The sequence below is a fragment of the Lygodium microphyllum genome, chromosome 14 (genome assembly GCF_053477565.2).
Source record: "Lygodium microphyllum isolate KBCC chromosome 14, Lygodium_microphyllum_v1.1.10, whole genome shotgun sequence".
NCBI classification, from domain to species: Eukaryota; Viridiplantae; Streptophyta; class Polypodiopsida; order Schizaeales; family Lygodiaceae; genus Lygodium; species Lygodium microphyllum.
The window spans coordinates 62,565,648-62,579,083 of record NC_141148.1 but is presented as its reverse complement, the minus strand read 5'-3'; the positions used below and the strand labels follow the sequence as shown (position 1 = coordinate 62,579,083).

The following is a 13,436-nucleotide window of genomic DNA, read 5'->3' as shown; positions in this document are numbered from 1 at the left end:
ATCAATTGAGTCTCCCGCACCATATGGGAATTATTTCAAGACGTTCCGGTGGCGGAAAACGACCCGAATCTGCAGGAATTCGGGAAGGTTGAAGCAATGGCCAAACCTCCTTGAGGCTACAGCAATAACGTCATAAGCAATGACACTTAACTAAAGCACTTTATCCTCGCTTTCCACCTTTTATCTAGGGTTAGGAGGATCACGCGCCATAATGCCGGATCTCCATCTTTCTTTGTTGGTTGCTCTCCAGTCGCAGAATTATGAATAGTTTCACTAAAAATAAGTTTATTGGCTTGAAAAAAAAAATGAACCAATCCTTTAGCCTGGCAACCTGTACTATTTTTGCTGCCTCCAGCAACCTGTTGCAACTAACTTCATATTCAGGATGAAACAAGACAATTATGCCAGATAGTAAGGAATTACAAGTTTTCTGCACTAGAAAAAGCTAATAAATGGACTCGACCCATTATATATTTTTCCAATAGTCATTTTAGGGACGTTTGCATGTACTGTGGGTCTTGCGGTTCCGGAACCATCAATGATTGGTGAACCAGCAAATCCTTTTGCAACTCCATTGGAAATATTACCCGAATGGTACTTTTTCCCTGTCTTTCAAATACTTCGTACAGTTCCCAATAAATTATTGGGGGTCCTCTTAATGGCGTCCGTACCGGCGGGCTCGTTGACCGTTCCTTTCATAGAAAATGTAAATAGGTTCCAAAATCCGTTTCGACACCCTAAAATCTTAACCACGAAGGCACCCGCTTGCCCAAAATAAAATGAATTAGCCGGATTGCTGCTTTATGACACTTGCTAGACCTATAAAAAATGTTATGATCTCCAGACCTATAAAAAATATTATGATCGCAGAAAACAAACATAATCAATGCGATATAGCCAGTCTTTGCTATGGCATGCGATAAGCCATATTCGCGATCAGCTGCATTGTCTGGCTTGGCAAAGCAATATGCAGCGATGGCAAGTGATTGGCGCGTAGGCCTTTTAGATAGAAAGTAACGAAAACATGCAGAGACAGGAATCAGCCAAAGAGTGCGGGAGATTGATTGCAATACTTATCAGTCAAATAGTTAGAAAGTTGGCCTACTATGATTTAACGGTGCTAACCAAGTGGAAGAGCCGTCACTCTTAGGATAAGAGTGACTATGTGGGATAACAAGCTGATCAAAACATCTTAGGGAAGGTTTAGCACCTCGATGCTAAAAGCCATAATCAATGCGCTAATGCCTTTTAGTTAGCGTGCTATGATAATATATATTTATTAATCTGGTTGTTTTTTTTTACCATTATCTTTGTCCCTGCAATCATGATCATTAACCGGATTATGCGGTTTCTTTTGTTTGCATTTCTTATAGCTATTATTTGAATTAGTATCTTGGAGTGAATTGCAAGTTTGTTGCTTAAATTGGCTTTTATCTAAAGCTTTTATTTTTTCAGCAAATATTCTTTGAAAGATCTGTAGCTTCTCTGAAAATTATTTCTATTCTGAAAGTAGCATTTCTTTGAGTTAGCGTAGCTTTTTAAAGTCAATGAGCAACATGGACAAAAACTAGCGCTCCCTTACCAGCTAAATTTCCCTTGGCAGGCTACGATGCATTTTCTGCAGTGTATGGGTTTCTTTTGTCATGTTACTGTCGCACTGCTTGTGTTTTGCATTTGTTTGGAGGAAACGGGATTTGAACCCATGATACAATCTTATTGTATGTTGATTTAGCAAACCAATGCCTTAAGCCACTCAGTCATACCTCCGGTAAAAGAAAAAGAAGCAAACCTTTTCTTTATAAAATTCAATCAAAAACCCATTTTTTCACATCTAAAAAAGCAAACCTAACAATCCTTGGCATTCCAGCTGGATTTATGCCTTATTTATCTATTTATTTTCTTTACTAGTTTTTTGACCACTTCATCACAGATAAAAATGAACTGGCAAGCAGCATTATAAAGTATGTAACTTCGATCATAAGGATCAGTCTCTAAACGCATCGCTCTGTAATAGCTTTATAATGCTTCAGCATATTCTCCTTCAGATTGGGCTGACATCCGTTACGGTCGCCTACGTAATGTAATGAGCTCCGTTACGAAACCGTACTTGGGATTTTCATCTCATACGGCTCCTCCTGCTTTTGATATACAACCAGGGAACAGTGTTTGGAACCAAGTCTACCTTCAGTCTATTTCAGAAGTAGGGGCTAGTGTCTCCAAGAATACCGATCTCTAGCCATCCTTCTTGTCAATAAGATCATACCCGTGCAATAGGTACCATAATGCCTTTAAGAAACTTTATGACAATTTCTTCGTTTTCGACGCTTCGTGTGTTGCGGGGATTAGCTTCCCCGACAGTCTCCGATGATTTCAGGGGTATCCGAGATACAAACGGGATGGGTTTTTGTTGCCCTAATTATGATGGATCCATTTCACAAAAGTTTGATATGTATTTCAAATAGTAACGGAGACTTTGTGTTTTCAGTTCCTGCATGTGATGTTTATCCTTTATGCTTACCTACAGATTTGCGCATCGCGGATACTTTCATGGGTCTAACCTTTGCTTAATACTATGATCTACCATAGATTGGAGCGGGAGCAGTGGGGGTTGCACCAATCGTGGATACACGACGGAAGGACTTGTTTATCAACCAACACACCTTCACCAGAAGCGGATCTATTAAGATTGTAATCTTATCAATTTGGTACAAAAGGAAGATGATTAAGTTCTATTTCGAATCGCACCATCCCTATAATAAATAGAAGCTTCTCTTTCTCTTTTACTCGTTGGTAAAATTTGCAATAAGATGTCTGCTAGAATTGTGAAAGTTTTATCAATAGAATTATCGTTTCTTTGAGATCTAGGCATAATTAATTTAATTCTTTCATAGATATTGTTCTTTGTTACGCTTATTACTGGATCATTAAACCAGCGGGCATTTTGCAAGAAGAAATCTTGTTATGGATAAAAAATCTAAATAATAAATCTGTATATTTCTAGATTTTTCTCTTTCTATCACATCATTTGCTACACTTTCAAGATGAAGAGACCCTTCTGAATTATTCTGGGTACAATAGAAAAACAATATTCTGGACGTTGCATAAAACGGAAATTTATCATCGAAGGTACGAAGCCATGAATTTCGTACTAGATTCGTAGGTCTTTACCTACAGGAAGAAAATATCCAAAGTTTTTTTAAGAATTACCTTTTTGAAAAAGTCTTTGGCGTCAAAACTTTTCTTTTTGGAACCGAGATATTTCCCGTGTTTCAATGGCTTATTTTGGTTCCACTTCTCAATAGCAATAACAATTGGGAAATGCCTACCTGTGATGAAATTTCGTGCCCCTGTTTTGCCTCCTCAAACAAGAAGTATTGGATTCTGTTGTCACACTGCTATTTGAATCGCTACACTATGTGCATGTTTCTGCATGACGGGAAAGGTGACCGAGTGGTTTAAGGTGTAGCATTGGAAATGCTATGTAGACTCCCGTCTACCGAGGGTTCGAATCCCTCCCTTTCCTTTCTTTTCAGTCTTTGGATTCCCCCTCTTTTACAGTATTTAAACAAATTATGGATTCCCGAAGATCCAGCTTGGGATTTTATATAGTCCAAGCTGAAACTACGAGAGGAGCTATGTCGACCAATTTTTAAAAAGGAGTCCTTTACTATTAAAACAACATCAATGAATTTTCTAAAAAAGTGTAAAGCTCTTGTTGAAATCCGTTCGTTCTGCTGAGTTGACACTCTTTCCAATTCGATTTAACATTTCAATTTGCACTTATGACACTTTCACGTCGTGAAAATTAAAATAGTAGATCTAGTAAAAGAAAAAACACACAAAAAGTTTTTGAAATTTAAAGACTTTTTTTTTAAAGCTTTGCGAGAATAATACTCGACAACTAGCAACTCATTGATATTCAATTGGATAGATTCTCGATTCACGATCCCATTCACCGATCCTTTTGTTTCATCGCCTTCTGTTGGAAAAAGAGTCAAATGATCCGGTATTTCATTCCTCTTGGAGGATTCGGTACCAATAGATTTGAGTGTCCCAGAAGGGGTTAGTAAACCTTTCAAAGCAATAATATCTTTAAGTTTGCAACGATAGCTTGGTATATCCACTATACAATTATTTACTAGAATGTGTCTATGATTAACCAATTGTCTGGCTGCGGGGATAGTGGGGGCCATACCCAATCGAAAAACGATATTATCCAAGCGCATTTCAAGCAATTGTAATGATACCTGACCCGTTGAACCCTCGGCTTTCCTAGCAATTCGTATATATCTAAGTAATTGGCGTTCTGTTGATCCGTAGTTGAAACGTAATCTCTGCAACGCTTCTAATCGTATGCAAAATTGAGATGTTTTTCTCGAAACAGACGGGTCACCATCAATCCGTGTTTTATTTGGGTTTGACGTCTTGCTCGTAAGCTCAGGTAAATCCTTTAGACGATGTACTATTTTCAAGCGAGGTCCTCGATATCGAGACGTAGGGGCTCCTTTTCCGTAAACGTATTGCAACTGAAAATCAAATGTTTGAAGATCAGAGTAAAGATGATGCTGCAAGTACCACTCGTTTCACTCTCTTTCTCTCATCAGATTCGGTATATACAACAATCATAGCATATAATAGAATGGAGACAAACGAAGTTTCAGTTTGTTAAAGATTCAAATTCTCTGACAAAAAGAAATAGATAAAAAGGAACTAACAAAATTCATTCTATTTATCATGACTATCCGTTAGGTTTTTTAGAATCGAACCAGTAACCTTTGATTGATAATTGGAGTGCCTTTGAATTTGAATCAAATTCCTTCACGAATACCGGACGGCTTTTCTCGAATTGGGAGGTGCAAAACTCCCATACTCTAAAAGAAACGTGCAATTGTAATGAGTCAACATGGATTCGTTATAAGTATCGAGCAAAACTAAGCCCTTTTTGCTCTTTTCGGACCCAATTTATTGATTTGATCAAAATATTAAGGTATAATTTTGATGAATAAACAAGCAACAAGCAAGAATTAACCATATATTCAAAAGAGTCTGAATCGAAAAATAAAAAAAATTAATTATTAAAATTTATTTCATACACGTTTCTAATGTTTTAGTTGGTCTTTGGGAGATCAAGGAGCAGTCGCAATAATCAATAAGAATTTGGAGCTTTGTGGAACGAAAATAGCAATTTATGGTAAAGGCGGAATAGGAAAATCAACAACTAGTTGCAACATATCAATAGCCTTGGCCAGGCGGGGAAAACGAGTATTACAAATTGGATGTGATCCTAAACACGATAGTACTTTTACACTTACTGGATTTTTAATACCTACAATTATAGATACTTTACAATCAAGAGATTATCATTACGAAGATGTATGGCCGGAGGATGTTACTTATAAAGGTTATGGTGGAGTAGATTGCGTAGAAGCTGGTGGACCGCCGGCGGGAGCCGGCTGCGGGGGATACGTAGTCGGAGAAACAGTAAAGCTATTAAAAGAATTAAATGCCTTTTATGAATACGATATTATTTTATTTGACGTACTGGGAGATGTAGTCTGTGGTGGTTTTGCAGCCCCATTAAACTATGCTGACTATTGTATCATAATCACAGATAATGGTTTCGATGCGCTTTTTGCAGCAAATCGTATAGCTGCATCCGTTAGAGAAAAGGCACATACGCACCCTCTGCGATTAGCAGGTTTAGTTGGAAATCGAACATCTAAAAGAGATCTTATTGATAAATACGTTGAAGCTTGTCCCATGCCCGTATTGGAGGTACTACCTCTAATCGGGGATATCCGGGTATCTCGGGTGAAAGGAAAAACATTGTTTGAAATGGCTGAATCTCAACCTACTCTTAATTACGTTTGTGATTTCTATTTGAGTATAGCAGATCAGATATTGTCTCAACCAGAAGGAGTTGTACCGAAAGAAATTCCAGACAAAGAATTATTTAGCTTACTGTCTGATTTTTATTTCAATCAGAATAATGGAAAAAGAAAGAGTGATTCAGACATTCAACAAAAAATTTCAACAGATTCTATGATCATTTGATTCTACAACCAAGTACCTTACAGTAACTCCATGCATTTACTTTTTTAGAGGAAATTTCTTTATGCAAACTATCAACGTTACTAATTTCGAGTGTGAAACTGGTAATTATCACACTTTCTGCCCCATCAGTTGCGTAGCCTGGTTGTATCAAAAGATTGAAGATAGCTTCTTTTTAGTGGTAGGTACAAAAACTTGTGGTTATTTTCTACAAAATGCTCTCGGAGTTATGATTTTTGCGGAACCTCGTTACGCAATGGCAGAATTGGAAGAAGGAGATACTTCAGCTCAATTGAATGATCAAGAGGAGTTAAAAAAAATATGTATTCGAATAAAAAGAGATAGAAAACCCAGTGTTATAATCTGGATTGGCACATGTACAACAGAAATCATAAAAATGGATCTAGAAGGTATAGCACCTAGGCTAGAAAACGATCTTAAGGTCCCAATTGTAGTGGCACGGGCCAATGGATTGGATTATGCCTTTACCCAGGGGGAAGATACTGTACTGGCCTAACGGCGCATCGGTGTCCAAAACGTAATATGTCCAAACCTCAATGTAGGGAAGATGTAGTTGATACCGTCAATGGACTCGAACCCAATGAATTGAAAAGTAATTTATCCAACTCAAAAATACGAGAATCGGATAATAATTATTTAGTCCTTTTTGGCTCCTTACCCTCTAATGTAGCTTCTCAATTTCATTTGGAATTGAAGCGACAATCCATTGATGTATCGGGTTGGTTACCCTCTCAAAGATACACTGAACTTCCTTCACTAGGTGAAGGAGTTTACGTCTGCGGCGTAAATCCATTCTTGAGTCGTACGGCAACGACTCTAATGAGGCGTAAAAAATGCCGGTTAATTGGAGCACCTTTTCCGATTGGCCCCGACGGCGGGCGTGGATAGAAAAAATTTGTTCTGCATTTGGTATAGAACCTTGCGGTTTGCAAGAAAGAGAGGCTAAAATTTGGGATAGCCTAAAAAATCATCTTGAAATAAGGGAAAATCTGTTTTTTTTATGGGAGAAAATTCGTTGGAAATCTCAATAGCGAGATTCTTGATTCGATGTGGAATGATTGTTTACGAAATAGGTATCCCATATATGGATAAGAGATATCAGGCTGCTGAACTACTTTTTTTGAGAAACACTTGCGAAACAATGAATGTTCCAATGCCACGAATTGTAGAGAAACCATACAATTATAATCAAATTCAGCGTATGCACGAATTGGAACCCGATCTAGCCATTACTGGAATGGCCCACGCAAATCCTTTAGAAGCAAGAGGAATTGATACAAAATGGTCCGTTGAGTTCACGCCCAAATTCACGGGTTTACCAATGCAAAAGATGTGCTCGAGCTTGTAACTCGTCCTTTAAAACATAATTTCAAATTGGGAACTTTAAAGCAGAACGTCTTGCTGAGACAAAAAACAAATCATTAAAGAATTTTTCATTGGTAAATAAAAAAAACTAGTTTCTAATTAGTAATAAAAATAGCAATAAAACAACAAAAAATTAACAATGAGTTTCAATCTATCTTTTCTATAGTAAACGTTACGATTTTTTACTAAACATTTCCATTGAGCCCATGCATAGTATGAATGTCAAACATGCTATGCAGAGGCATACAAACTATACGTATACTACCTTCTAGACATTACGAAAAACATATTGACTCACGCGACGTAACTTATTTGTTTTATTTGTCCAATTCGATTTTTTGAATTTATAAATTAGTAAATGAATCTATCTATCTATTGACTATTAATTCCAGAATGAGGATATAATAAAAAAGGACTTTCTGGTAGTAAATAGTGTATAATCAATCGTTATTCATCAAATAATATAGAAGGGAGAATCGGATATTATTAAAAACAATAAGATCAAATTAGGATCTTGCTTTTTTGGAATGACATCATTTGTTTGGATTGGAAACGCTAGTTCCTTGTTAATCCTTGGATTTTACCATGGCCTATTATCGACACTACCCATGAGTCCTTCGCAGATTTTATGTGTAAGATCCTTTTTTATAGAAGGGAGCATCGGTGGAATCACTGCATTGATCGGATCAATGATTGGTCAATTACTTCTATTTTCAGCCATACTTTACTCCCCTTTCTATCTAGCGATATTGAAGCCTCATATCGCATTGCAGTAATACCATGCATGTTTTTCTACTGGTTTGAAACAAAAAATCTACCGGATTATCAAGTTTTACGACCTATAAGATCAATTCGCAATTTCAAAATAGTTGTTATATTCTTAACTAGTTTTTTATTTCAAATATTGAATCCAATTTTGTTACCAAATCCCGCGTTATTTGGCGAGATTGCTTCACCTCTTTCTATTTCGATATAGCAATAATCCATTGTTTCTAACAAGCAGTTTTCTGGGTTGGTTAATTGGTCATGTCTTATTCGGCTATAACGCTAATCTATTGGTGCTTCAAGTAGAGAGAAATTCAACGATACCGTATCTGCTGACTAAACGTATCATTCATAAAACTTTTAGTATTATCTTCTTTATCAAACTGTTGCTTTGCCTCGGTAGGGCCCCCGTATCTTTCTTGACGAGAAAGTTTCAAAATGAACTAATTAGCTACGACAGGAGCTGCCTCGATTTACCATCCCCTGTGCATTGGCTTTGTAACCCAAGTGGCCGGCATCTTTTTTTGATCCAAATAGAACAAATCAGGCTCTGCGATACAGAAAGAAAAGCCGAAGGAGTGATCAACGCATTGTTAAAAAAAGACAATCAACTTATTTTTTTGATAACTGTTTGGTCGATGGTAAACCACGATTGTATTTCACGTCACTATCTAGTGCGTCAATTTTTAGAAGACAATTAGAAGAATCATTAAAGAATTTTGATGTTCTACCGTTAGAGCTTTATTCATATCAGAATTGGATTTTAGATCAAGCGAAGAAAAGGGAAAATTTACAGAATGAGCTGAAGGATCGGATCAAACTTATGGAGCTGAACTCCATACTTTCGAAAGCGATTGAACAAAAAATTGGATTGAGGGACGAAGAGGATGGGGAAAGAACGAGCATATCTAAGATATATGATCCTTTATTAAGTAAATTTTTTAGGGGCAGGATTCCGACTCCACAGTCGTTTCTAACAACAAATGACTTGATCAAACCGATAAAAGATACATATAGAAATTATGCAGGAGAATTTCATTATAAAAATCGAATAGCTAATTGGACCCGATCTTGAAAAATTGCATCTCATTTAAGAAATGCACATCTATTGGATTAAAGTAGTTCATTTGTTACTATTTTGTTACTTTTGCTCGTATATTCATAAACATTCTATAACTCAGGAACTCAAATTCTCAAATAAAAAACACTATAAAGAAGTGTCTCGCCGGCGGCATTTGAAGTGAATAGCCGCCTTGCCAGCGATTTGAGTAAATTATCCATAATGTATGGATATTATATGCATAACATGGATGACAAAGACATATATGAAGGAAACAATGGGGGTCTACGATTTAAAGACTTTACTAGTGATTTATGTAGCTTATGTAGACCATACATTTTATCCCGTTCTAAAGAAGACAATGTCTTTTTATACTATTTCTATAGGGCAATTCAATATCATTATAATAAGGTTCAATAAATATCATGGCATAAAGTCCTTCATGCCCAATCTCTAAATAATGTGGATAGTAATAATCTAAATAGTGATAAGTAAAAATAAAGGTTGTTTTGTTTTCATGGTGGATAAGGGAATGCTTTTTAGATATCCAATAACCTTTATGACGGAAAAGACAATAGCAAGAATCTCTACGCATAGAAGGATAAAGGAGAGGTCTTAGAAAAGATCGTTTTCTCCGTTTCAGTTATTCCATTGATTTTCTAATCCATTCCTTTTTATTTCTATATCAGGCTATGTTTTATTAGATAAGATCTTAAGAAGCTTCTCTAACGAATATAAGATCACTGCAAAATACTGTAGAACTAGGGATACTAACTATTTAAAAATTGACATAAATATGTTTATGATTTATTAACTATCTGGCCTGGGAGATGTGCTCGCGGAAGAGAATGCAGACCAAAATAACATCCGATCTTCTTTCTAGAAAGGGCAAGAGATTAATATGTTTTCCTTTCATCGTTTTTAGCTTTTATATCTTTTCCTTCATGGGTAATCCGTAGGAAAGGGATAACTTTCACGAGGTATTTGATTTTTCGGAGAAATCTTTGGATTGTCGTTTCTTGAATGGTTTTCTTTGCAGCGGAGAGGAAAATCCTAAAGTCAAAGGCAAATCTTCGGACCTGCTTGCTTTCCTCCATTTCCTTAACAGCCTTTATTTTCAAATGAAGGGAAATTCCCATTTCCAAATAAGGGCTCTCTTTCTCAGATTGAGTCTTTTATGCCAAACATTTTCCCCTATTTAATGACGGATTTTAGATCCCGGAGCCAACATTTCTGTCTTCTTCTGTGCATTTCTCTTGCGTTTCTAGTATTCATAGCCGTGGACAGTTTATCACAACCTTCGCGGTTGGTTATTGTTTTATGCTTTAATTACTTAGGATTACCATTTTCTAATGCTAAGTATTGCAATGTAAGTTTAGGGTAAAGTCAAAGGCAAATCTTCGGACGTCAAATAAATGTTTTTTTTTTGCAATTAAGTCTAGCGATCAAATCGCATAAATTTCTTGATCTTAATGCTCTCAAGAAAATGACATAACGTATCCGATATCATTCCAGGCGGTACTCGTGCAGCAAAAGCATTTCATCAAAACCTTTGGGTCTAGTGAAGCCTGGATTATCCTTGTCTCTTAAAAAGCAGTAATACTATGCAATTTGATAGCAACTTTAGCGATTTCAATTAAAAACAACATGGACAGGCTATTAATATTTGATTGTTTAAGGCCTATTGGCTTTTATGCGAATCTGAATGGCGTTATCGGTGGGTTTTCGAGCCTTTCTAGCTGGTCTTTGGGCTTTTTTCGAATGAATGATTGTTTTCGTAATCGATTAACGGAATGGATTTGTAAACCATACGGAATCACTATTTACGGAAATAGGATAAGTAACTAATTTATGCAATTCCTCCGGAGAGATGGAATCTATCAGAGATACAATAGAGATTCACGATCGATTGGCTTCGGATATAGCTATAAAATCTTTACGTACATTCAGTACAACTAAACTATCTGGGATTTCGCGTGTTATCAATCCTTCAAAGCATTTCTACATCTTTAAGAAACGTGGACTAGAATGCGGGCGTTCTTCACGTCTCATATGTGTCCAATTGGTTGAGAAACCACCGATCCATTTGGAATTGATACAACTTGAATTAGTCTTTCCCGCCACTCTCTTTATCATGTCGTTATATAAAGAATCAGTATTCATTAACAATAAATGGCCATCTTTACAGGTAATGGATCCAAGCGCATTACGAGCAATCCTTAAGGATAAAAATGTTTTCTACAAATCCACAATAGCTCTTCCGTGCCGTTACTTTGTAATGGCAATTTCCTAATTTTTGTATTTTCCGTACAGCTTGTAGCCTTTATTTCAAGCAATTCTTGTATAGCTTGCATTCATTATTTCCCATTTCTTGTAAGGCTTGCAATGGCAAGAATTGGATTAGTAACGCTACAAATAGAATTAAGAGTTTCGGGTTAAACATTTCCAGTATTCATAAGTTATGTTGTCTAATTGTTGTCTTAAGCTTTCTTCGTTAAGTAATTTCTGTGAAAATCGTAATTTCATTGCCGAACATCCCAAAGAAAGGAAAAATCAAAGAAAAACTCGCATCAGAGTTGTTTTTTTTCGTTTAATTACCACATAGAAATCTCTCTTCTAATTAATATTAATAATAATAGAATAATATTTGGGTATATAGCTCAGTTGGTAGAGGATTGGACTTTTAATCTAATGGTCGCAGGTTCAAGTCCTGCTATACTCAGAAGCATTAAAACATTAAATGCTTTAGGCAGATGGTACCGTCTAATGGAGATTATTATGCCATGATAATCTCCAATCCAGACCGCCCTTTTGTGAAAAAGGGCAAACATGAGCTCATCCCTTCGTTTAACCGCGATAAAGAAAACAAAAGATTCAAAAAAAACATAATGGCAAATCATTTTTTCCTTTGTTTCTTTTAGGGAGTGAAAAGACAAAAAATTGGTCAGGGATTTTCGGAAGAAAAAAATACTATTACTATCAGAATTTACGATGTAATTTTAATGTCATATAATGGAGGCTGACCTTCAATTTCATATCTAAATATCATTGTAGAATTATTTGCTTTTATCCATTAACGTCAGAAAGTTTAAATCGCTCAGCAGGTCATAAAAAACTTAGCTCAAGCAAAGCAAAGAAATAAACATTGCCAAACAAAGCAATAAGTTGACTCAAATTAAAAGAATTGCAATTAATACCTTACTCGTCTATTCGTTTCTTATCCATTTTTGCCAATTAAATCAAATAACAAAATCCCATAAAACGAAGCAAAAAGTAGTTGCATTGGGCTCATTTTGAAATTTGATTCTATGATTTAAAACTATATAAATGTTAACTCGTTTGCGTAGTTTTTCATCTTTCAATTATACCTATCTATTTTTCTCCGTCTCTGCATAGCTATGGATACATATTTGGCTTTAGCGCTCCATTTACTTAGTTTATTCCGTTAAAACTTACTTTCTTTCAAATAAATACGAACTAACATGGCGAGAAAAATTTCATCCCTTTCCTCTATATCAATCACATAGTGAACTTTATGAGGTTACTTTCCAAAGGAATGGCTTCAAATTCTGAGAATGAGAAGATAGGAATTATTATGTTCAATAATGATACCGTCATTAAAAAAGAAGATATGGTTAAATACACTGGATTTTTTATGAATGTTCCTATGGAAAAAGCCATGTCAAGTTACATTTTTTTAGCATTGATGGCTCAATTGGATAGAGTGCCTGGCTTCGAACCAGGTGGTTAGAGGTTCAAGTCCTCTTCGATGCACACGCAAGACACATCGCTGTCTATTCTTAGTTTTGGCCCTCAAAAGCCTTAATTACTTTGGTTTACTTACTTATTAATCTATATGTCTATTCAATGCGAAACCAACGATTTCAGGTCCAGGGGCTTTTTTGTTTGTTTTTTACCTGTGCCATTAAGCATTAGGGATATTTGGTAGTTGATTTAATGTGGAAACAAGAAAGTAAACCTTTGTGAAATGAGGAAATTCAAAGCTAGCCCAATGCACATCGACAGGAAAGTTTGGTATTTTGACGTCGACTGTTTGTCTTTTAAAGGTACGTGAACTGGGTTTAGAACGTCATAGGACAGGCCCATATTTAGTGCAGGCGTTAAAGCAACTATTTGTTTTTTATGCCGTTCTAATAAATAAAAGAAAAGTAGT

General features: G+C 36.0%; 2 non-coding genes across 2 annotated transcripts; both read left to right on the top strand.

The window, feature by feature from the left end:
* Positions 1-3,436: 3,436 nt before the first annotated feature.
* On the top strand, positions 3,437-3,523 carry TRNAS-GGA (transfer RNA serine (anticodon GGA)). Its single transcript has one exon. It is a non-coding gene; the product is annotated as a tRNA-Ser (tRNA).
* A 9,439-nt stretch (positions 3,524-12,962) lies between these two features.
* On the top strand, positions 12,963-13,036 carry TRNAR-UCG (transfer RNA arginine (anticodon UCG)). The gene has a single exon. It is a non-coding gene; the product is annotated as a tRNA-Arg (tRNA).
* Positions 13,037-13,436: the final 400 nt, after the last annotated feature.